Source organism: Cydia amplana, chromosome 20 (assembly GCF_948474715.1).
Source record: "Cydia amplana chromosome 20, ilCydAmpl1.1, whole genome shotgun sequence".
In the NCBI taxonomy this organism is placed as follows: domain Eukaryota; kingdom Metazoa; phylum Arthropoda; class Insecta; order Lepidoptera; family Tortricidae; genus Cydia; species Cydia amplana.
The window spans coordinates 9,325,985-9,353,325 of NC_086088.1; the positions used below are offsets into that span (position 1 = coordinate 9,325,985).

Below are 27,341 nucleotides of genomic sequence, written 5' to 3' on the forward strand. Positions count from 1 at the left end.
CTGTATCTCCTAAACCGTGCGTCGTAGCGCAAAAATAATAAAATTTTCGTTCCCCTTAAGAATCCCACGCACTGAACAACCTATCACATTAGGACATGAAACAATCATCATCATCCATTTTTATTATTATTTCATTGCATTTCAAAGTAAGTGCTTGGTCGTAGAAAAAGTATTGTATGCAACGTTGTTTAACTGAGTCAAAAAATACTAGTGGCGTCTTTATTAACAATTTTCGGTTGTTGTTTGTTGTTATTGTTGCTCACGCCACTCGCCTTTTTTGACCTCTCTTAAACAACAGTTGCATAAAATACTATTACATGTTCCTTTGGTAATATCTAAGCTTTAAGTAAGAAAAAGTTCTGATGAGTGGGGGGTGGAGAACTCGGGAAAGGGGGGACGTTAAAGGTGAGTTTTTTCGGTTAATTCTTTCTTAATTATTTCATAGACAATTTTTACTACGACTTATAGATTCCGAGATATAAGCGACTTTCTGAAAAAAAACCGTTATATATTAATTTTATGCTTTCTTTTTAAATATTTAATTGAGAGATTCATAGATCACACTATGTAAAATTGAAAAATAAAAAAAAACCTAAATGTATATAATTTCAAAATTGCTTTATTAGGGTTAGATATGAGGATATTAGGTATAAGATTAGAGGTATATTTTACAAAAAAAAATTACCGTATTGTATCTGGAGAAACCCAAACTTAATTGGTATGTTTTGAAAATTATTTATATTATAATTTAAAAAAAAATACTGAAATGTAATGATGTGATATATGTTTGGAATCGGCTCAGAAAGCCCTTTCGTTTAATACCAAACACGATAGGTTTTTAAACAATATTTTTTTATTCCTTACAAAAAAAGATGACGTCATAACTCCTCTCGTTTTTTTTTATTTGTTGGTGCTTCGGGTCAAATTGTTTCAAATGTTCTACAGATCAATCGTACCGATTTTCATACCTTTAACATCATTTGCAGCATTTTACTGAATTTCTCGGTGTACCGCCAGCGCTATATAGGTATACTTGGTCAACCAGATCTTGACAGTAGAAAAAGGCGGCAATTTTGAAAAATGTAGGCGCGAAGGGATATCGTCCCATGAAAGATTTGAATTTCGTGCCTTTTTTTACTGACATGATTTGGTTGACCAGCTATATACATATTATACTACTCTTTGCCTACGCCTTTGTTTTAAACTTTTTTTTAACAAGTTTTCACAGACAATTAATAATTTGACATAGACACATCAAGGCGGTTTGTTTACAAAGGGGCCTATCGGGAAGTGCGAAAATCGAAACTCAGCTATTTGCCTCTTTATCGCTCGAATATGCAAGAGTGATAGAGGTTAGATAACAAAATTTCTAATTTCTGACTGTATTTTTCTTTAAATATTTTCAAATATAATTAAGTTGCGTTGTTTTATCACAAAGTTAAAAAGACTTAAAAGACCACTTGTCTGTATCATCACCATCAGATCAGCTCGATGGTAACCATAAAAATATTGTATTGTCACCCATATTACATATTATGTACTTATGTAAATTTTCAGCTTCATTGAACACCCGAGAAGTGGGTCAAATCTAGACACGCGGTAGCGTGTCCAGCCAAGTTCAAAGAAAAAGGAACTGGCGACGCAGCAACCGTGTGTAATATTACACGAACCATTTCGAGCTACTTTTGACCCCTTCACAACTTGAAACCTACTTAACCTACACACATGAAATTTGGCACATGTATTCAAGTCCCTTAGCTTGTTCAAAATACACTATTTCATAAACATAGCTCAAACTGTTATTGATAAATTAACCTTTAAAAACCGGCATTTTTGTGACTGACTGACATATAGATCAAAAACGTAACCCACTTCCAGGTGACCTAGAAACTTGAAATTTGGCATCAAGGTAGACTATTAGGTGTATATAGAAGGAAAAATGTGAAAATTGGAAATGATTGATATTTTGATGGAAAAAAAATAATAATTAATACTTATAGACCAAAAACCTAACCCACTTCTAGATCACTTAGAAACTTGATATTTGGCATCAAAGTAGACTATTAGGTGCATATAGAAGGAAAAATGTGAAAACTGGAAATTATTGATATTTCGATGGAAAAATAATAATTAATACTTATAGACCAAAAACCTAACCCACTTCTAGATGACTTAGAAACTTGATATTTGGCATCAAGGTAGACTATTAGGTGCATATAGAGGGAAAAATCTGAAAACTGGAAATTATTGATATATCGATGGAAAAAAAATACTTATAGACCAAAAACCTAACCCACTTCTAGATTACTTAGAAACTTGATATTTGGAATGAAAGTAGACTATAAGGCGTATACAAAAGAAAAAATGTGAAACTGAAACTTTTTGACAATTAACCGCGCGTTAGCGAGGGTCTCCTTTTCAGCTTAGGCAAACTGCTTTCATGATGAATACTATAGTAATTTCTGTACAAAAAGTAATGATATCCCAACAAAAACATAAATGTGAAATGAGAGCCAAGTTCAATATTGAGAATATGTGTCGTTGTTAACTCGCCGACAAAAGAATTGAGATCTATATGGGTGCCAAGTTCTGTGCTGTGTAGAAAATCCTGAAATTATAAAGGATTTGTCTTGGCTAGTTTTTACGTATAGGCATATAGGTAATATATATTTTTCTGTTAGTTTTTCAAAAACTTGGTTTGTTGTTAAAAACTAGCCAAGACAAATCCTTTATAATTTCAGGATTTTCTACACATTTATGTTTTTGTTGGGATTTAATTTGCATGATTTGATTGGAACCACATTGGAACAGACAGACAACCAACGGGACAGATGAAACTAAGTAAAAGCTTGAAAAAATGTGGCTTTTTCAATTTCTATTGCAACTTCAGATGAAAACGGGGTTTCTATTGTTTCCCAGATAGTTTTAAGCCATAATGTATTGTTTGCTCGAATTTTCGTTAGTCATAATTCATTTGGTTCAGAAACGCGTCACTTTTCACGATTGCCATAAAACAAATCTAACCTAACCTAACCTATCTATAGGATAACCTAACTAAAATCTTGAAATGTTAACGGTTTCAGTTTTATGAGTAATGATAATATGACAAACAATACATTATGACTTAAAACTTTATGGGAAACAACGGGACCCCATGAAAACGTCCTTATTGAAGCATAAGGACCCTTAATTTATGGAAAGCCACATATAACAACCAATTCGAGGCTACTAGGTGGCAAAATACGACTCAATACGAGTAGGTAGGTCAAATACACGAGAGTAAGGATTTATATTTGGCCAAATATTCTTGTGACAAAGTTATTCTTCCTCGCGTTATCTCGATTTTGCCACGGATCATGAGAACCTATTGTTCGCTTGACAATTAATCTCAAGGATTGGCGTAGGCACTAGTTTTTCCGAAAGCAACTGCCATCTGACCTTCCAACCCAGAGGGTAAACTAGGCCTTATTGGGATCTGTTAGGCTGTTAAAGTTTAAAGTTACCTACTCGTAAGTCTCGTAACACAACATATAAGTTTCACATAACAGAATTACTTACATATATATATATATATATATTATGTACCTAAACATATTACTTTTCTAAAAAAAGGACTGAAATCTAGTGCTGCGAAGAAACGGTATTTTTGTTCGGCTTTTTTGTTGCTATTTGGCATATGGATACATGGTAGAAGAAGTAAGTATGGAATCCTCCTCCGTTTTGCGTGGTCCGACGCACCTGGCTGGGTTTTCGCGATTTTCCGTCAATGTCTGTCAATACCTTATTTCTTACGAACACCTAAAATAATAAGTTTAAAATTAATCTCAATGTCTCCAGTTTGCTGTTCATTCAAACTGACAAAATCCAAATTTCTGAGGCAATATACGACCGCTGTCTTATATAAGCCATTAAAATTCGTCATGAATAACCCCACGTTGCGTTGTTATAAATTTAATTAAATAAATAATTATTGTATTTAATTTATAACAACTAATTAGGCATAGCGTCCAATTTAGAATATGACACAGGCACTAGTTCTTACGAATTTTACCTTAATTTATTAATCAAAGGACCTGAGGTAAAAGTGAGAAGAGGTTAATAAGCAGATGCACCAGCTAGTCGCCGACGCTCCGCTTCCCCCGGGATTAGCCCTTAAGCCTGCACCTAACAGACTGGCTCATAGGGGGCTATGAGCTTGCTGTTGCGTCAATTTTCATTTTTAGAAAAAAAACTAGTCTACTAACTACTAACAACACAATAAATGCTTATTTTGCCGCATTCTTCACTATCTCTCCCTATTTCACTGCCATCTAACCCAGAGGACAAAAATATAGCTTATTGTGGCTACTGGCTACTCCGTCTTCCTCATGACTCATGATATTTTACTTCACCATAAAGTAATTGGTGTAATATCAAATGATATTTTTCACACAAGTTACAAGAAGTTCATTGCTAAGAGCCGGGGTTAGGACCCACGACGATTGGTTTAAAATTTAAACTTTATATATAATTTGTTACCTTTATTATACTAAATCTGTTTTCTTTTTGACATTTAGTGGTATATGTATTGCTGTATGTTTATTGTCAAGTTTTTTTTAATTCTGGACAATTGTCATATATTCGTTTTCATGATAGATCTACACCAACGCAACTGCATGTCATGTTCTTGCGGTTTATTTTTATAACGCCAAGATCGAAATTTGACTGTTAACTCCATCTTGCGTCGAGTAGAGGAATCAAAAAACTATAGAAAATAGAAATGCAGTTTACTCTATGCCATAGAATCCCCTTTTAAATGTCATAAATCCAAACATGGCGGCCATACCAATAGACAACCAAGTCTAGCGATGAAATGATTTGTTTACATGAGATTCACTGACAGGTGACACACTTTACCTATTCGACAACCCATGATTGTTCAGATTCAAATGAACTTCAACATGCGACGTCAAAAGTGGCATGTCGAATAAGGCCCCTGTTCATTTTGAACATATGAAAAAACTATCACTTTTTTAACTATAGAAGATTTCTTTAAACAAAGCTACCTTGTAGGTATAAACAATTAAACAATTCGGAGAGCATCTTCTTCCTGCTAGACCTGTTCCCATTTACTTGGGGTCGGCCTTCCTTGTCCTCAATTTCCATCTAGCGCGGTCTTGCGCTACGTCTTTATTTAAATGAGCTTCTTTAAGGTCTTTTTGAACCGTCGTCCACCAGGTGGTAGGTGGTCTGCCTGAGTTGCGTGTAGTGGTTGACAGTTTTAGGGCAAGCTTCACCATATGGTTTTCTGAACGCCTTTGGACGTGACCATACCATCTTAACAACTCAGAGAGCATGTTACCAAGATATCAGCAAAGCATCGTTAGGGCTGAATGGCTGATCTAATCACAGGGGCAAGGGCAGCAGTCGGGGCACGTACACAACTATAACTTTTGGAACAAGGAAAGGAAACTTAACGAAACGTAATGGAGCGGATCTTTAATTACTGAAGGGGAATTAATGTTGATTTAAACTTTCACGATTTTTACACATTATTCGGGTAGTTCGAAAAACACGCGCGGTTAGACGATGCTGATGTCAACTTAAGCCAGTCTTCTCCGAGACCACGGGAACAACGCCGTCCTCGAAACGTCGGAGGTAAATCTTAAAACTTAGATACGCGATTAAGTCCCGTTGTATAATTTAATAATGGGAATTAATGTTTTAATTACAGTATTATAAGGATAGCATTGTGTTATATTTACTTAAACAACCCAAAGAAAATACTTACCTCAAAACAGAGTACGGCTCCTGCGTAACATTGATTTACCTTGAGTACTAGTTCAATTATCATACTCTTTAGGAAGCGTTCTTAACATTATTAAACGCGCTACAAACCTTAATTAGCTAATAACCGTTTGTCCTTATCTGCCATTTTGACTTATGTATTTGTAAGAAAGGGGTATAACAAAATCATATAACAAAGGGGTATAATTTAACTAAATCAGGTCCGTAAAGTTTTATGAATAACGTAAGACGCTAATATTTCGTAACTATAAAATATATCAGTAGGAAACATTTCGCGATGTTGCTGGCATCGCGTCGTTAAGAACCATTTAGGAACACATTAGCGCTTAATATTAGGTAACTAAGTTATTTCTGAATCGTAATCTTATGGTCTATAGCGCGATTTATTGCTCATCTAGATTACATTTTCATTAAAATTATCAATTCAATTAGTATTTTATACAATCGTGATATAATGGAGAGCTTTTTAGTCGAGTACCGTGTTTAGGCAACGAAGCTTGCTGAGTTGCCTAAGTAAGGCACGAGATTGAAAAGCTTGATTATATCACTATTGTATACAATACTTTTTCTACGAGTCAACAAAAAATACTTAAAACTAGTAGAAGAATCATATATGTAGGTAAAAACACCAAAAGTATACAGCTAAGATGCGCGAGCAGCCGCGATACCTTCATACTCGTACGCGACCCGGCCCCCGCGCCCCGTGCCCCCGGCCGGTTGGTCAACGACACCTTCTCGTAACTCATGAGGCCCTGGTACTTGCTCCGCGCTTTCGATTGGTCAATTTCATTATAGTTGACTAAACTGTATCGAAATGAATATTATAGTTGAGTTGGGGTCCCATAGTGAAAAAAGTATACGATTTCGGTTTAAAGATCTTTATTTTCTCAAAAGAATGACAATAATTCACTTACTTGAGAAATGAAAACAACATGCATAATTTAGCTATGATACTTAATCTATGCTTAATCTAGGCTAGCGCTAGGTTTCACTTTGGTATACGAAGTCTTAATTCAAGCATTGCAGTTGACGAGTAGAAAAAATCTTTTACATTGTGAAGTATTTCAATAAAATCCATCTAATGCTTAAGGCTTAAGTATTTATATCGTGTGATCCGAAAAAGCGCTATGATTCGTTTTCTATGGAAAGCACCACGTGATCACCAATCAGCCGTCATAGAAAATGATATGTCGAACGCCTCGGCCCGGGCACGGTCCGGTCTAGCGTGAGTCACCCTTAGGCGTTTTTTTTTGTTGTCCCCTACACTTTTTTTTCAAATTTGGGATTTTTATGTTATTTCTACTCAGAATCACGAGCTCTTTCTATCCTAATAGGAGAAAAAAAGTGTCCTAAGGTTTTTATTTCCATTACGTCACCATTTTTCATAGACTTAGTATGGCGGTCGCGGAATGGAAAGATCGAAAAATGTATAGAAATTTTGGGACATTTTTTTTCTCCTATTAGGATAGAAAGAGCTCGTGATTCTGAATAGAAATAACATAAAAAATCCCAAATTTGAAAAAAAAAGTGTAGCGGACTACAAAAAAAAAACGCCCCCTTACGACTACTTCTCGGATGAAATCTCGGGTGGAGGCCACATTTATTCAACACGAACTTCTGCCCGCGTTTTTCTTCTGTCTGCGTGTAAAAATGATGACAATTGATAAAAACTACTCGTATCATGTCCTACTTCAGGCCTAAAACTATCTCCATACCGAATTTCATCTAAATCGGTTCAGCGGTTTAAGCGGGAAGAGGTAACAAACAGGCAGACAGACTTTCGCATTTATAATATTAGTAAGGTTGTCCGCAAACCAACTAAAGACATAATACGAAGCATTTAGGTAACCTTTACTTCTCATTGTTCAGTTTCTTACGTGTCACATGCATTGTGATAAATGCTTTGTTGTTGTAGGTATTAATTACTTAGAAACAATCTTGGAGGCATGTTCGAACTTTTAAAATCTTGACTTGATTTGTTATATGACTCGAACTCGACACACAGTGACACAAAGTGGGTCGGAAAGCGGAATCTTGAACTTTGTAAGGATTTCAAGGCACGAGGGTTAAACAAAGTAAAACTTGTTTACCGAGTAAAAATTTTTACAAAATTTTTCATCACCACCGTGAAAAATACTACCTGTAAAACATTAAAAATTTAATCTGAATGAACGCTATATCTTTTTGTTTATTTGCAGATTGACGTCCCAGTAGACCCAAGCCTCTGAGGGTCATCAAATCGGTTCCTCACCCAACGGACTCCCATAGCCTTCATCAGATCATCATTCCATCAACGCTGTTTTAAGGTACGTGCTCTTTTACAAATTTCAAAACTTTCGTACTACGAAAGTGGTGGTGGTACGTGATACGAAGGTGTGTTTGTTTTCATAAACTTAAACATAGTTACTAAGCTTAAAATAAATTGAAAAGTGGAAAAATTACTGTCTTTGGTGAGACTTGAACTGACGGCCTCTGGATCGATACTCTCTCATCTCAGCCATCTTATCTGAGCCACCAAGACCTCATCCATTGTCAGCAAATCTTTCCACCATATGGGTCACGGGGAATATTGAAAAGCATCGTCTGCAGACATTTCTGCTTGTTAAGAACTAGAACTTAGTTACTATAGTTCTTTTTTTTGCATTAGAAAGACGGTAAGCGATCTTGACGTCTTTTAATTGAAAAACGCTTTTAAAAAGTCAGTAACTATTACTTATGAAAGCAGAAGGATATAAATGATCGTATTAGATTCATAATATGTAAATATTTGCCATTATTTATTTTTAAAACGTGTTTTTCAATAAAAAGACACGTCAAGATAGTTTATCTTATTTCTAATGCTAAAAAAACGAACTACATATGGAAATCGTGTATGATAAATGTAAAATTGTTATGTTATTACGGAAGGTGCCTCTTAGAAGCCTGAAGGTTGCGATGTTTTTCTCCTCACCTTGCCAAGCGAATAAGAACTTTATTTGTATAGCTATAAGGTGTCTGACAAAGGTTAAGGCTATAGTTAATGTAACCGTTTATAAACTTGTATTCATGTTCAAGGACAATGTTCTCATATTTATCTTATCTTATACATTTAAACGAGCAATTCTTGTATATTATATATATTTGTGGGATCTCGGAAACGGCCGTAACGATTTCGTTGAAATTTAATTGCTATATGGGGGTTGCTGAGTATACTAGTGTATTAGTCATAAATGACATAATGACTGTGTTTCTGTACCCCTACACGGCTACCATCAGTTTGGCACTGACATAAACGCTATCGAGAACGTAATTTACTTTCTATACATCTCGCTCGTACTCGCATATAGTGCGAACGAGATGTATAGAAAGTAAATTACGTTCTCGATAGCGTAATGTCAGTTTTGACACTGTCAGTGACTCATGGTACGGGTTCTAGTGTAAATTTCATTCGACAGCGTGACGTGACGCACGCGTTTGCGTTAAGTGTCATTATGTATGGGAATTTATAGTTTCCAAAACGCTCCGCTTGGTGCGCTGTTCAAAATCCTATACAAAGACAACTCAAACAGGAACGCTCGTCACGCTATCGAATGAATTTTACACTAAGGGTTCTGACGGTTGCATATAGTCACGTGGATAACTCTATCATATGTCGGCAGGTCACTTAAGAGGCAACAGGAGTGGTCATTTCTCCATACAAACGTACTCGACTGTTTCCTCCGTGGGTTTTGAAGCAAAACGGTCCGACACAGATAATTTCATAATCACTTAGATTTCCAAATTTGGTTACGATTGGTTAAGTTTTGGAGGAGGAAACAATCAGTACGAAACCTCGATTTTTGAGATTTTTACGCAGGATTTTTCACCTTGTCCTTATCGCACTAGTTTTAGGAGCCGCTTCCGTTAGCGAAACGGGTATATTTACCTACCTAAAATATTTAAATCTCAGCTCCTGTTTCGTCTTAATCAATAAGTTAATATAACTAGGTTCGAAGGTCATAGTTGATGACACTGACCAATCGACCATGACACGTCGCCGTCATTAACACAATTGTCATTAACAGCTGATCGGATAAACCAGTTGATTGGTTTTATAACCTGAAAACCGAGCGAACGTGCCATTGCACATGTTTTGAGACATTTATAGTATATGCGCCTTAGTAATTATTAGTCACTTAATTAAGCTATAAGATGATTTGTCAAATTGAGAAGGCAGTTAAACGGCTGCCGGCTGTGTTGAGAAAGAGTGCACATTGAACAACACAAATATAGCTGGTCAACTTTGTCAGTAGCAAAAGGCGCGAAATCAAATTTTCTATGGGACGATTACTCTCTGCGCCTACATTTTTTGAACTTGCCGCTTTTTTCTACTGACGGAAATGGCTTGACAGACTATAGATGGGTAGATTGTATGTGTTCTTATAAAATATTGTAAACTCTGTGAATGTATCATAATTATTCTTGCAATAAAGAAATTTATGATTTTGTGTAACGTTATTAACATAAAAAAGATTGTAATGTGAAAGAGTGGATACTGAACAACATAATATCAGTTATCGGACATTACACCCGGGTAAGTGAAATGTCCATATTTGTCTAAAATTTGTTGGAGAACGAAGTTAGTTAGACATAGTTGCCAAGCGGACCCCCGGCTCCCATGAGCCGTGGCAAAATGCCGGGACAAGGGAGATGATTCTTGGAGAACGAATATAGTTCATTTCATTACTTGAATGAAGATTCCATTCGAACAAACGCTGCAGGTGACATCCAAACGTTACCTTTAATGGCTTTAATGTGATAACTAGTATAATTACAATTGTAGCAACATATGACATTCTGCAATAAGTACATGACTATGTAAGAATTTTAATTACATTCATAATTATTTCTGCAATCTTCTATAATTACTTGAACAAGTTCGATCATAAAAGGTTATAAATTAGTGTAGGTAATTACGCCCTATAATATTGAAAAGGTCGTAACAGACAAAAGATGAATATTATAATATGACATTTTATAATAACTCATCTAAATAGGTAGATAGTAAAGTAATGCCTACAATTTCAAGGAAATGCCAATGGTATAGGTAGGTAAAAGGTAAACAATCTTGATGTGTCTTTTAATTGAAAAACATGTTTTAAAAATAAGTCACGGCAAATATGTAACAATTATGAATCGAATACGACCATTTATATTCTTCTGCTTTCATAAGTTACTGATTTATAAAAAGCGTTTTTCATTTAAAAGACATGACAAGATCGCTTACCTTCTTTCTAATGCTAAAAAAAACGAACTATAATTGTTAGTAAAGTGTATAATTATACAATTTATACACAGGCTGGACCCGAATATGCCAACTAACTTTAACGACTGACTTGTATTCCTAGTTTCCCAATTTAATTGACCGAGCCAGCGCGAAACACGAGCGCATCGTCTTTGTTTTAGTTTGGGCAAAAATCCGGCCTTCACCACTGGAGGGCTTCGTCACTTTTTCTTTAATTATATGACATCTATTTCAGTTTATAATTTATATGTAGTAGTGTGACTACTTAAAAAACAAATCAAAATATTTATTAAAATAATTTGATTTGTTCCCAAAGTTGGGCAAAAATACTTTAGTAAGTATTTCTATTCAGCTGTTCTCTTCTACAAGTCCTATTTCTTAATCGATTCGTGATCACTGAACAGGTTTGATAATTAAATGAATAGTTGTATTGCCTCGGTTTTTTCAAAATGGCGGATTTGGACTTGCGAGTTGCGAGGTCTACTTGCTCATAAAGCCTGGGGTTAAATAATAGAGTTACTAATGTGTTGCAGAAAGTTTTTTGACATATATTTGTATTGCATAATGTTACTTGGCAGAAATGTCGTTTCGCAGAATTACCTTTCGCATAGTTTCATTTAGCATACAATCACTTGGCAGAGTTTTATAATCCAGAACCATATTTTGCCATACTGTTGATGATAAACGTTGATGATAATAGTATTTTAAACGAATATTGATTTCGCAGATAAATGTATTGCATACTATTTTGGTGGCATAAAGCTATCAAGTTTAATTAAAGGTGATGTTATAAATGGTTTTAATTGACGTACCAATGTGCTGCAGTACCTAGTATGCTCTAACATAATCTGTTTTTATGGCAGTTAATCTTACTTTTCTGGTAGCCATTCCTTTTTGTATGAGGTCGCAGCTCTAACCTAACCTAACCTATTTTTCTGACAGCCATTATTTTTTGTTGGAGGTCTCAATTCTAACATAACCTAACCTTCTTTTCTGGCACACGTCCAATTTTGTTGGGGTCGCAGTTCTTACTTAACTTAACCCACTTTTCTGCTAGCAGAAAAAATCATTATGCCATAATAAGGGTATGCTGCAGGATGGTTATGGTACATCAAATTATGCTAAATGAAAGTCGGCAACAGTAATCTTCTGCTTAATGGTATTCTGCAAAATGTATTGTATGCGTAGTAAATTGTAATGCCAAGTAATAGTTATGCAAAATTATCATTCGACTAAAAGTGTTTCTGCGATACATGTTATGCGAAATGTATTTCTGACAAACGGTATTATGCCAGATGAGGGGAATAATAATATACACTCTGACAAGTCAGCTTTTTCAGTAGAAAGAGGCGGCAAATTTGAAAAATGTAGGCGCGCAGGATTGATCTCCTAATATATTTTCTCGCCGTTTCATACGGGCAACGTTAGCTTGTTATGATTATTATGTAAATTATGTTACACACGTGACAAAAAATCAATTTCAATTTATACATTTCATACCTTGAACTTAAAACGTGACAATTGTTAATGAGACGTTTTTAACTCCATTATAATTGGTGACATTAATTTCTTATGATCCGTTAGCTCATCCGGATTTAATAAGAAATCTAATGACTTCCTTGTGCGTCATAATCATAAGGTTCTTAGTAAACCCTAAATTAGATCTAAGAATAAAATTCTAACAAAAATCAATTATAAAGTAGTTAAAACCAGTATAATTGAAATAAAAGTTACATTGAAAGAATAATAAAAAACATGTTACTGGCAATTTATTAGATACATTTTTTTGCTGATTGTGCTTCCTCTAATTTGCATGTCTATAATGTCTATTAAGTACTCCACGAGATTTTTCTAGTGTGCCTGAACTAGGGCCGTTACCATCATGTCTTATTGCGATTCTGTTTAGGACGTAAACCGTAGAGAAAACAATACATAGATTGCTCACTCCATACATCAGTTTGGTCGACCGGAAAGTCTTATGCTCAACAACATAAGACTTTCCGGTCGGTGCTACATCTATTGTTAAGTAGCAGTACTGATAGTTCCGCTACTCGATGCTAGATGTAGACACTGAAATTAATAGTCTTTTTGGTATCAAAACTGATGTATAGAGTGAGCACTCTTGTCTTACTATATTTCTCTATGACCTAAACTGAATTGCTAAAGGATGGAGCTACATAAGTCGCATAACTCCGTCCCTTAGCAATTCAGTTTGGGCCCTAAACAGAATCGCAATAAGACATCATGTAAGGCCCCAGAACTCAACGTGTTTGTGTGTTTCCATCTAGAAGTTCGTTAGGCTACCTTTCGACTGCATCATAAATAAGATCAGCTCCATGTTATCATTTTATTGCATTCATTTATATGAATTACGGAAGTACAGATTTCAATTCGATTAGACACCGAGAAGTGGTTAAATTAAAATACAAGATTTGAATCAAATGTAAGTAGGTACCTAAATATTGTATATGGAGTGAAGCTAAATAAAAGTTTATAACGTAAATCCACTAATTTGATGTAGGTATTATATTAGATACCGGAATATTCTTGCCATCTTTGAACTGCCCCTGAAATAATATGAATCATCATGTAGGAAAAAACGTTTAGGTCTGAAACTATTTCTTTGTTTGCAAAGTGCATGCACGCAACTGCAATTGAAGATGATTTGATATAAACATGAATCATGTCACAACAGGGAGCCTACCCAAGTAGGTGACGATCGCATGCACTTCGCCATCGAATCGCTTTGTGTCTCTCTGTCACTCTTCCATATTAGACGACGGTGACAGTTGCGTTCCGATCGCTACGAAGCGTTAGCGATTGGCATGTTGTCTACGGGGCCTGGGAGCCTAGCCAAGATGACAATCGTTGTAGATAACGCCAATCCAAAGTCATTCTATATCTGTGGATGTGCTTGACAGAAATATATCTGTAGACAAATAGGTATACGCCAAATTTCTGTAATTTTTGAAAGGTTTGTTTGCTTGTAATCATTGATATAGAAACTTATATTACTTTTATTAATCATGACATGTCGTAGTTAACCCATGTGTTGAACGAAAATAACGAAATGTCTAGAAAGTTGGCGACCTTCGTTAAGACTGTGCCAATGTTTGATGGAAAAGTTCGCGTGTGTTTTGCTCTGGTAATTCCCTAGCGAGTAAAGTATATGTCAAGGAATTTACTACTCGAAAACAGGATATAATATATATTGAACCTTTATGGTACGTAAGATATAGCTGGTCAAACCAATTTGTCAGTAAATAGGAACAAACAAAACTATACTCATCCTCTTCTTTTGGGTGCTAGTACTAGTGTAAGACAAAGATAGTATGATTCTCTATGTCTATGTTTGAAATGTGACAGTCTTTTGACGCACTATATATTAAGCATTACGTATTAACAAAAGATTGACATAAGTAATTCCACAGATCATTCTCTAGTCACTTATAGACAGTGCCAGATTTGTGAATTATTTTGACTGGTTGGTTGGTGGTGGTTGGTTGTTTATGTGTGTGTTGGGGTTCCGGTTGAACTTCAAAATGGCGAAGTTCTCTCGAGATTTTTTGTTCGCAACAATGTTGTTTTAGTATATTTAGCTTTTTAATTCAGTAAACTGACATGGAAGTGTTCAGATAACCGAACAAGGCCATGCTTTACGAGCTCACGTTTGATAAATAGCGAAATCATCACGAATAGAAGACATATTTTAAAAGAAGAAGAAGACAGAAGTTATGTCTTTTAGTTTCCTCACTTTGCGCATAAATTTTCAGGGCCAAGTACAGAGATAAAACCCATTAGCTAAACCAACAGGATATTACTGTTTGGCAGGACGTTAAAGGCAGCATACAAAAGGCTGGTTATAACCAGTTATTTGCTCAAATAAATTAGTAGTTGCATTAACTACGCCAATGCATTGTCATTTGCGGTGACGCAAGTTACCTTCTTGTGGAAAATGCGGGTTTTTGCAATATTCACAAAGATTCAAGTACGTTACGTTTCATTGTTTCGAGATTTTTTTGCGACATTTTTATTATATGCAATGTTCGTATGCATTTTTAAATTCGTATTAACATTTTTCGACCTCTTTATTAGGTAAGTACCTACATGAAATTGAGGCAAAACATTACTTACATACTTTTACATACTTACAAATAATGTAATTTTCATCTTGGGGAATTTTCTGACAGTAAATCTACTAGAGTTAGACCAAACTAATAAGTTGACTGATTGTGATATCCCAGACGAAGCAAGTGTTATTTAAAACGTCAAACTTCTATGAAAATATGAAGTTTAATTAACACCGGCACCGTCTGGGCTATCAAAATTGCTGCTGCCAACTGACAGACATATTCGAACTTTAAGATACGTTAAATATTAGATATCGAAACGCTATGGATGCAACAAGTGTCAAAAATGACGTTTTTGTTTGAAGAAACGTCACTTTTGACACTTGTTGGACACTGACATATCCAATCCATATCGTTTCGATATCTAATATTTGACGTAAGTATCTTAAAATTCGATTATGGCTGTCAGTTTGGTCTAACTCTACTTACCACACCATGCAAAACTACAGAAACAATTTTTTTAGTGGTCTGATGTGATGATGTGGCATGATCAGCAATGTTACGAGCACCTAAAATCAAGGTCGAAATGTGCTTCGTATTTTCCGAATCGTAGTCATCTATTCTAGTAGGTAATTTCAATCAAAAATCAATCTAATGAATGACGCACCGCTAACACGTAAGATTGTGATTTGTCAACAAAACGTCCAATCTCTTAACAATAAGACGGAGAGGTTGGAAGTGCTATTGAAGACTGACCTAAATAGTGACATAGTGGCTTTTACGGAGCATTGGCTGACGGATGATAAAATTGCATGCATACATTTGGATGGCTATTGTTTAATATCGCATTTTTGTAGAAAACAAGCTATTCACGGTGGTTCGTGCATTTTTGTTAAAAATTCCGTCAAGGCGGTCGAAATAAGAGACATACAGCAACTGTCAAACGAATTGTATTGCGAAATATCCGCGATAGAATTACTAGACCTAAATCTAATTGTTGTGTGTATTTATCGGACAAATAGTATAACCGCCAATGAATTTATGACTCGCTTAGAAAGTGTGCTCGCTAAGATCACAGAATATGATAAAGATTGCATTATTGTAGGCGACATGAATATTGATTTTTTAAATGATGACTCTTCTAGGAATAATTTGATTGATTTACTAGCTGTATACAATTTTAGATGCATCGTAGATTTTTATACTAGGATTAGCAGTCATTCGGCTACGTGTTTAGACCATGTATATACTAACTGCCAGCCCGGTGTAACGCATGCATCTCCTGTGACCACAAACATTAGTGATCATCTCGCGGTGCGCTGTGAGGTGACGTACCAGGCTCGCGCGCCACCGGCGCCGGCGCGGCTGGCACGCGCATTTACTCATGCGAACCGAACTTCCTTCATAGAAGCATTATACAGTATAAACTGGAACGATTTGTGGAATCGCCGTGGACACACGGCTGCGCAGATGGCGTCATCCACTATAAATATTATTAAATATCACTTTGACATTTGTTTTCCATTTAAATTGTATAATCGTAAGAATCAATCTTGGGTATCAGATGACATTTTCAATTTAAAACTATTTTTATTCGACATTATTAAAATTGGCAATGTGTTTCCAAATAATGAACACCTAAAACAAATAATCGACAATACACATAAGAGGTATAACGAGCTCGTTAGGCAGACAAAATACGACCATTATAAAAATACTATAAAAAAGAGCCAAAGTGCCTCCAAATCCATGTGGCAAATTGTAAATAAGGAACGGGGCAGAACCTCACGCCCTCTGGCAGATTTTTTTGATGTTGTCGTAGACTCAGATGGGACCAGTTTTACATCGAAACAGGACGCTGCGAGTGCCATGAACAAACGGTTTGCGTCCGCGGCGGCGGCATGTGGAGCGCCGAGCGCCGATCTGCTGCAAGTGCGCGCCGCGCTGAGCCTTGCCCGCGCGCCGGCCGATTGTAGCCTGCTCTTCAGTCCGTTCTCTGTAGCTGAGGTATTTCGAATAATCACCAAAAACATCCCACACAAAGCCACTAAAGATCTATACGATATTTCTATGGAGCTTATATATATCGCTGCCGCTCCCCTATCACCTGTGCTGGCGGATTTGTATAATCAATGCATTTTCGAAGGAGTCTATCCCTCATCCCTTAAAACTAGTAAAATTTCGCCTGTGTTTAAGGGAAAAGGAAAAAGAGAAAACATTGATGGATACAGACCCGTCTCCATAATTCCAGCGGTGGCTAAGGTGTTCGAAAATGGCCTCAGCTCGCGACTAACGGATTTTCTTACGGCTACAGACGCTCTATCTGTGCGGCAATATGCCTACCGCGCGGGCCGCTCGACTTGCGCAATGACGCGCGAGCTGGTGCGCTGTGTCGTGGGCGCTCGCGAACAGGGCCGGCAGGTCGCTCTGTTATGCTGTGACCTGTCAAAGGCGTTCGATGTTGCCGACCACAGCGTGCTTGCTATCAAACTGCGGCACTACGGCATAAGAGGTAAAGCGCACGCACTCTTAACAGATATGCTTCATGGTAGGTCCCAGGCAGTGGTAGGTGACGGGGGCCGAGTGAGATCGGAAGCGATATCGACGGCAATGGGAGTTGCGCAAGGGTCGTCGGTGTCGAATATACTTTTCTCGCTGCTTCTAAATGACCTTCCGAAAGCAATAACAGCGGGAGAAGCTTATATGTATGCCGATGACGTCGCTGTTGTAGTATCCGCACCCACTATAGATGAACTCGAGCAGCGCCTAAATGAAGTTGCTAGTCAGGTATCGCGGTATTTCAGTGTGAACGGCTTAGTACTTAACTTAAAAAAGACCCATTTCCTGCATTTCAATCTTGCAGGAAGAGATCCTAGGGATCTAGTGGTACTCGCGGACCGTGTCAGAATAGACCAGGTCCAAAGCACCGCATTTCTGGGCATTGAACTTGATAGGGGCCTCCAGTGGGAAGCACACACTATTAAAGTTTGCAACAAACTGGCGGGTGCCTGCTTCGCACTGCGACGCCTGGCAAGGGTGGTGCCCAGGGATGTGGTGAGGTCTTGCTATTTTGCCACTGTGCACTCGATCCTCCAATACGGTGCGGAGCTGTGGGGCCGCGCTGCCGAATGGGAGCGCGTCTTCCGTATGCAGAAAAGAGCCGTCCGAGCGATTGTGCAGGTAGGACAAAGTACATCTGCAAAACCACACTTTAAGGACCTCCAGATACTCACTCTGCCCTCTGTAGTTATATACCAAGTGGCTGTCTATGTGCGATGCCACCTTAATGAATACGTGAGAGGAGCTGACGTACACGGTCGTAACTTGCGGAATGCCCACAGACTCTTGGGTGTAAAGCATAGGTTAGCCAAGTCAGCGAAACTAACCCACGTGATGGGGCCGACTGTGTACAACCGACTGCCGAGTCATGTCACGAATGCGCCGTCATTAACTAGCTTTAAAATGCCACTGAAACGATGGCTTATCGAGCACACTTTTTATAGCTTTAATGAGTTTATGGAGTACAAAATAAGTACCTAAACTTAGATTTTAATTTAATTTTATATTATGTTATTATGTAAAATGTTACAAATCCTATTTTGTAAATAATTTCTTGTAAATAATATTGTGACATATAATACGAATTATTATGAATAAATATATGAATATGAATATGAATGAATATAACAGTCGTGAAGTGTCTCCACTCGACTTCTAACTTTATCCGAACCACTGTAGGTTGTTATTTACAAGAAACACTATCAGTTAAACTTTGTATCGCTAGCGATTTTAATTCCAATAGAGCGTAACAACATTAATTCTTTTAAGACATACGACATTTTAGAATAAAGTCTCTGATGACGATACAGACATTCAAAAACGGCGTAACAACGTTAATAATTGTAAGACATACGACGTTTTAGAAATTAGTCACTAGTTAACGTCACTAAGTTTTAAAAGGGCGTACAAAGCAGTCTATTTGTTGCTTGTAAAACTTTATAGTTTTAAATCCATGTTTAGTGCATTCGGAAACTTTACAAGCCCGAAGCGATGCGTCATTGGCAGCAGGAAATTGAATTAATTGGAAAAGTTCTGAACTTGAGAGATTAAGAGTTTAAAACTGCAGAGTGCAGTGTTGCAATCGGTAACTTATAAACTTCCACGTTAAACTTCGAAACAGTCCGTTAAGTCCGTTTCGAGGAGGTTGCCAACTCTGATTCATGCAGTTTTTGAAATAAACAAGTTTTTGTAAGAGTTGGAATTTGTCGTACTTAAGGTGCAGTATAGGCTCGGAGTTTAAAACTCCGTGTTTTTGAAAAATCGTAGCGCTTTTTTAGATCACATTACGATTGCAAAAAATGTGATTAGCAATAGTAACAATGGCGATGTATGCAGCTTGGGTGCACTTGCCCCTCGCACCCCGTACGATTGCCGTGTCTAACTAAACGGCTTCGCTGAATAACTGTATTGTTTTATAGACCGTGGCGCGGTTCAGTAACACAAGAATAAAAACGGAATCAAGAGGCAATAGATCCAGATGGCCCTCGAGACCTTGGAAATTGGAGTGATCAAAACGGTCTTATGGCCATAGAGATTTGAGATCAAACAATAGTTATTTGTACAACAAGAGATCAAAGTTTGATATTTCTTCGAGTGCTTATTTTGAGTCCCGTGCAAGTGAAAGATTCTATAGTAGATTCACGAGCGTAGCGAGTGAATCTAATTTAGAATCTTGAGCGTAGTAAGGGACTCAAAAGCGCACGAGATGTAAATAACTTTGATCTCGTGTAGTTCACAAAACTTTTCACCTCAGCAGTGAGAACATATTAGAGAACCCGAAAAATGTATTCCTTCTTCATTATTTACCTCTATTCACTCATGTTTTCTTAATATATACCAACAATTAAATTTTCACCTCAGCAGATCGAACAAGGGTACTTTGCTACTTAAAAACAGTGAGCAAAATCGCATTTTGCTCATTTTGTCTCTCAGTGAGCAAAATGCGATTTTGCTCACTGTTTTTAAGTAGCAAAGTACCCTAGTTCGAGCTGCTGAGGTGAAAATGAATTTAATAGGTACAGGCGGCCTAGCCAAGGTGACGATCGCTTGCGCTTCGCCATCGAATCGCTTTGTGTCTCTCTATCGCTCTCCGTATTAGTGTGACAGTGACAGTTGCGTTTCGTTCGCTACGGAGCGTTAGCGATTGGCATGTTGTCTAATACGGGGCCAGTACCCCTAGTGTAATTTAATTTAATACAGTGGCCCTAATAAATCTCATTCGATAGCGTGACGTGATGCGTTTGCGTTAAGTGTCATTTTCTATGGGATTTGGAGTTTGTAAAACGTCCCGCTTGGCGCGCTGTTCAAAATCTCATACAAAAATAAACATAACGCAAACGCGAACGCTCGTCACGCTATGGAATGAAATTTGCAATAGGGATTCATAATTGACTGATAGACACTTATAGACAGAGATAGGGTCGCGTAATACAAAACTTTTTTCTACCGTCGCCAATATGTTTCTTTGTAGTTTTACATGTAAGTAAAATGTATAGGTAATTATTGGTGCAATAGGTAAATAATATTTACTTACTTAAGGTACCGTAAAATGGGGTGAGTAGGGTTCGCGGGGAGAGTTGGGTTATGAATGGGGAGAGAATGGATGAAAGGGGGTTGAGATGGAATTTTAGGCTACTGCTACAAAAATAATGTATTCCGATTTAAAATGGAGCTATAGTACTCATAATAAAAAAATCGATCCAACAATCTTCTAAAATCACCTTTGCATGAAAACCCAACTCACCCCAAATACGAGGGACTACGGGGTGAGGTGGGATTTCCTGTTTATTGGCAAAGTTATGAAATGGAACTACCCAAAATAAAATAAAAACTAAAATACAAACGTCCGAAACACTTTGCAGTTTGCATATCTAAAAATAAAATGTTATCGAGGTTTGAATGTCAGTTTTGCACTTACTCACCCCATTTTACGGTACTTACTATACACCTGCAACACCATTGGAAGGACTTGCAACAGAGAGGGGACAAAAAATGATGGAGTTGAAAAATAGACAGAGATAGACTCTACGTCGACATTTCCATCTTCATACTTATATGGTTGGCAGTCAACTGTCATTAAGTAACTGTGCGTTTCTCTACCCTCGCACAGCTAAACAGAGCCCGTACCATGAGTCACTGACAGTGTCAAAACTGACATTTACGCTATCGAGAATGTAATTTACTTTGTATACATCTCGTTTGCACTAATATGCGAGTACGAGCGAGATGTATAGAAAGTAAATTACGTTTTCGGCGGCGTTTATACATACATACACTGTCGCTCGTCGCTCGCGGTATTTCCGGACCGATGTGACCTTTAAACCCTTACCCTAAAACCCGACCTTTAAGAAAAGAGCGTACTCCTGTCTTAAGGGCCGGCAACGACCTTTCGAACCCTCTGCTGTTGCAGATATCCATAGGCAACGGCGATTAAAATACAAAAATACAATAGCTTGAAAGATGTACATATTCTTAAAATATTTGTAAAACCTTTGTATGGCAGCCGTAGAAATGAAGGCTTCCCTTAATGGCACTTCTACTCGTCCCCGATGCGTTCTATAAAAAGAAATGGCCTACATAAGATTTTGTGCAAAATAATGAGGCTAACATCTTCGATTTGATAAGAAGTCACAGCTGTACGATACCGATCTGTCAGTGTCAAAAATGGCATTTTATCAACCAAAAACCATCACTACTGACAGATCGGTATGTTACCGCTCTAACTTCTTATAAGCATTGTTCGAATCGGGTCGTCACTCTATTGCACATCTCAATAGAAAAAAATAATACAGAAAGAAAACAGCAACACAAGTAGAGGTAAACAATAGGCGGCCTTATCACTAAAGCGATCTCTTCCAGACAACGCTATAAAATATTACATTTTATAATACTTTCGAGTAATATAAAATCATAATATGTATTTATACTCCCAGAAAGTTCGTTGGCAAGGTATTTTCTCGTTCAAGGGTATTCTCGTTCGATTCCCGACTGAGGCAACTTGATAATTAATCCTAGGTCTTGCCTTATGACAAAGAAAGATTATTATTAAGAAGATTATTACTAAGCGAAGGCAGTAGCTTCCGGCGCTTCGTTTTATATGGAAAGCACCACGTGATCACCGATCAACAGTCATAGAAAATGACATGTCGGACGCCCCGGCCCGGGCACGGGCGGTCTACCTGAGTTATCCGTATGTTAGCGTAAAGCTGATTTCATCTTGAATATACAGGTTGAATCAGGAGACGTGAGCAGGATCAACCGTACGCATTCTCCGTTTGGCGTTTGTGGATGTAGGTACAATAGTCATCTTGTATAGGCCCCCAGAGGTTCCAAACCTGTTCAGTTTCCGGCGTATTTAATGTTAAGGGCGCCCGCAGCTTACTCACTGCCTAGGTAATTGCTTGTATCTAGGACGGGGTACAGACTAGATAAGGCAGTAATTCCATAGTACGTTGTAAAATGTAGTTTAAATTTGAGGTTCGAAACCGGTTCAGTTTCCGGTGTGGTTAATCTTAAGGGTGCCCGCAGTTTACTCACTGCCTTGGTAATTGCAGGTATCTAGGGCGGAAGACAGACTAGATAAGGCAGTAGTTCCATAGTACGTTGTAAAATGTAGTTTAAATTTGAGGTTCCAAACCGGTTCAGTTTCCGGCGTGGTTAATGAATGAATGAATGAAGTTGTATGTAATTAAATGGCTACTTTTTAAAAGAAAATTAAACCACGGGGTTTATACTGCTGTTACACCAGCTTAATGAGCACAAAAACAACAGGTAAAGACAACAGTAACAACGCAGCCTCAACCTAACTCTTAATACGTCGCCTTAAGGTCTACTTTTAAATGAACCGTTTGCCGTTTTTCTGAAAATTGAGTGTTCGTGAACTGTGGAAAAGTGACTTTAACTTTGAGACGGCGTCAAAACTTTGCAGGTACCGTAAAATGGGGTAAGTAGGTTCAAAACTGACATTCAAACCTCGATAACATTTTATTTTTACATAATATGCAAACAAGTTTGTGTATATAATAATAATAAGTGTTCCGGACGTTTGTAGTTCCATTTCATTACTTTGAGGATAAACAGGAAATCCCACCTCACCTCGTAGTCCCTCGTATTTGGGTTGAGTTGGGTTTTCATACAAAGGTGATTTTGGAAGATTGTTGGATCGATTTTTTTTATTATGAGTATTACTACAGCTCCATTTTAAATTGGAACAACATTATTTTTGTAGCAGTAGCCTTAAAATCCCATCACCCCCCTTTCATCTCTCTCCCCATTCATAACCCAACTCTCCCCGCGAACCCTACTCACCCCATTTTACGGTACTTAAGTTTAAGACTATGAAAGAGGTTAAGGTGTTTTAAATCACCCGAATCGAGGTTTACTGAAAAGCAAAAACCTTACTTTACTCTTTGGCGAAAACACAACGACAAGCCTAATAGAATATAGGCTAATATGTTCATCTGTTCCCTCATAACTTCAAAAGCACACATTATAACTTGACAAATGAGGTGTCATTCGAATCGTCTTGATTTACATCACAATGCGTGGATTTCGCTCGTACAAGTCCGTCCATATATTTGCGCGAGGGAGACGCACGGGCGAATGATAATATAATGACATCATTTTGATGTCAAAACGCAATTTCGAATTGACCTCTTGCAATGATCAAAGGCAGTGTCGACAGTCTTGCGGTTGTACACCAAATGTCACTGATTAGACGAAACCGCTACAGCTCGTCGAGATTAACCTAGTTGTACCTGCCCTAATAGCACGGTCGCATTTTTATCGTTTATCACCATACCTGTCACGTTCTAACAAGTACGTAAGTGCGAAAGTATACGGGCACGGGCATAGTGATAGTCGATATAAATTGGAACCGCGCTGAGCCCGCTGATTTACCTTAACTTACGTTACAAGATCGAACCATATAATGTATACCTATGCATGCCAATTTTGTTTTTGACCCACTGAACAAAAAAACTCGATATGGTCATTGCTCATGTTAAGGAGTACGAGAGTTTTCCTGTAGGTATCCTAAAGGAATTCAAACCAAAAATTAGTTTTGAATATAATATGTGGGTTAATGAATGGGTTACTTAAATAATTCCTGTGTAAATATATTAAAAATATTGAAAATAAACGAGTCACTCAAATGAGCTATAATCGGCGGAATTACATGAGTGACCCGATTTTAATGTTAAAATTAATATACTTTTATTCTGATCTCTTTGTAACCATACTTTCAAAAACAGCGAAAATAGCCATGTTTTAGACAATGTTCACAATAATAAAATAAATAAGGTAAATAATACATATTACCTACATTACAGATGAATATGTACCTATAAAAAATGTACTTATATTCTAATCATACGAATTCGATTAAATTACCTATGTGAAATCACCTAAAGCGATAATATTAAAACTAGCTATTTGCTCTTGACCTAAAATGCTTACAAAAACAAATGCTCGTAAATAATTAATGCCGTGCCGCTACCCTTTCATTACTTACAGAAAATAACTAACAAGTAACAGTAATTACTAGTTCTGAAGTTGATTCAATAATTAAAGTGGGGATGGGCCTAATGAAAGACTCACAAAATTCAATACCATTGAAATTACACTATGTTTTTAAGTATAGTCTTTGACAGTAAAACCAAGAGCCATGTTATGATGGTCGCGCTTCTTAGTCCCGAAGGAATGATAACGGGGCGGACAAGAAATTTGATTTCTCACAGGATTGTTCCGATTCAACGGGAGTTCAACACGATACGTCAAACGTCGCTGGCGAATGTGCATTTTTTTTTGTTGTCCCCTACACTTTTTTTTCAACTTTGGGATTTTTTATGTTATTTCTACTCAGAATCACGAGCTCTTTCTATCCTAATAGGAGAAAAAAAGTGTCCTAAGGTTTTTATTTCCATTACGTCACCATTTTTCATAGACTTTGTATGGCGGTCGCGGAATGGAAAGATCGAAAAATGTATGGAAATTTTGGGACACTTTTTTTCTCCTATTAGGATAGAAGAGCTCGTGATTCTGAGTAGAAATAACATAAAAAATCCCAAATTTGAAATAAAAAGTGTAGGGGACAACAAAAAAAACCGCCCGAATACCAGGACCCGCTCCAGGCTTTATTTTGACTGATTTTTAATTTTTAACAAGCAGAAACGTCTGCGACCGATGCTATTCACCCAAGGCTGTAATTTTTCCACTTTTTTCCACTTTTAAATTTATTCTAAGTTCATTTTGACTGACCTGCGTGGAAGCACTAATCTCCTGCAGTTTGGCCTTCGGTCTCTCGTAGGTCCATCGCCTGTGGGACGCTTCGGGCCTCGGCCCTATGCGGTGTAGTTGAGAGGTTATTTGTTTGTGCACATGAAATAACGTTTCAAAGTACCTGTAGAACGGATTCACCGAAATAATAATAGTTTTACAAGTGTAAAGTATTGGTCCAAATTTTATATTAAAGGAAAAAAATGGAAAAAGTTACGCTTCCGGCAGGACTTGAACCGAAACCGTAACCGTAACCGTAACCGGAAGCGTAACTTTTTCCATTTTTTCCTTTAATATAAAATTTGGAATATCGCTCGCAGACGTATCTGCTAGTTAAAAAATTGTTAAAGTATTGGTGATAACTAACTTACATGAGCGATGGTTCTTAGATATGTTTTAACTCACCAGATGGCGTTGTTATAAGTTCTAAAGGATCAATTCCCAAATTGTTTAAAGAGGGTTGTATCATTTTCCTTATATTACATCTTTATATCGTCTGTCAGCATAGTAATCACTCAATTAAGAGAGTGAGTGCGAAAGTGATTCATGACACGATAGACGATTGAAGCGCAACCATCTTATCAGTTGAGTTCTAGTACAAGGACATAAGTATAGAAAAACAAGTGCTATAATCTCACAGATTAATCACAATCGCTAATTACTAGCTTGAATATATCCCGCGAAAATATAGTTTCCATAATTATTTTGTAGACACTGAAGGTCGATTCAATCAAGTCAAGTCGAGATACGAGATTTGGTAGTTTTTAAACTGCTTATACTAAACTATTTTGACACTCCTTATCGTATCTTTAAAAAATGTTTGACGTATCTTAAAGTTCGAATCAGGCCGTAAGACTCTTGCATTGAACTGTGTACCTACTCGTAGCTATTATCTTTTGTCCGGATCATATAAAAATTACCGTTTCGAATCAGACTCTAATAATATTTCATCTCATACCAGCCCCCACATTTTTAGCAATTTCCCCGCATAAATACTTAGATGTCTTTGCAGTAAAAGTGACTCATAATTATTTTCATAGCTTTTACCTCTGACATTAAATCTCACTTTCATTTGCTTGCATCTTGTAGCACACAAGATGAATAATTAGCAGATTTATCCTTCTAAGGCCCAGCCGTACAAATGAAAAATCCAAAATTTTCCACTGAAATTTTAACCTATAGTGTAGGAAATAGAGTTGATTTTGCTTTGTTTGAAAATTTAATGAAACAAAGCAAAAGCGACTCTGTTTCAGTTGAATATAATTTAAATTTCATTGAACTGAAGAAGTACTATAGGTAGGACCTTGGGCCTTAGGAGGTTATTTTACCCTGGCAATGTAAATATTTTCTCCCGGAATATTTAAATACGTAGTGAACATTACGAGCATGGCGGAGCGGTTAAGACGCCCGTAGATTTACAATTCATTTCTAAATGATAGTACTTGCGTAATATTACTTTTGTCGTCATGGTAGGTAAGCTACATTTTTTGCTAAACTGACGTAAATATGTAATGTTGAAGGTTATTTGCAAATGGATATGATGAGATCATTTTAGACGTAAAGTATACAGTAGGTACTAAAACTTTGTATACTGGGTCAACCAAATCTTGTCAGTAAATAGGAACAAAAAAAACTATACTCATCCTTTTCTTTTGGGTGCTAGTACTAGTGTAAGACAAAGATAGTATGATTCTCTCTGTCTATGTTTGAAATCAAACAGACCTTTGACACACTATATCTATGCGTTTGCTAAATTGTTTAGATGTTGGCCTGGCAAAGCAACCTTTTTCCGCATACCAGTGCCCTGTTTATCAAAAGCTTGTAACTTGTAATACAAATGGAAGTCCCTTTCTGACAAAAGCTGTCAAAAAGTGACATGCGCTTGT

At 37.1% G+C, this 27,341-nt stretch overlaps 1 protein-coding gene across 2 annotated transcripts in view; it reads left to right on the forward strand.

The window, feature by feature from the left end:
- Window positions 1-7,995: 7,995 nt before the first annotated feature.
- LOC134657439 (ABC transporter G family member 20-like) overlaps window positions 7,996-27,341 on the forward strand; it is a 333,481-nt gene continuing 314,135 nt past the window's right edge. For both annotated transcript variants that reach the window (XM_063512989.1, XM_063512988.1), the window contains exon 1: window positions 7,996-8,093. The gene's annotated coding sequence lies outside the window, so the exon portion shown is untranslated. The remainder of the gene's footprint in view (window positions 8,094-27,341) is intronic.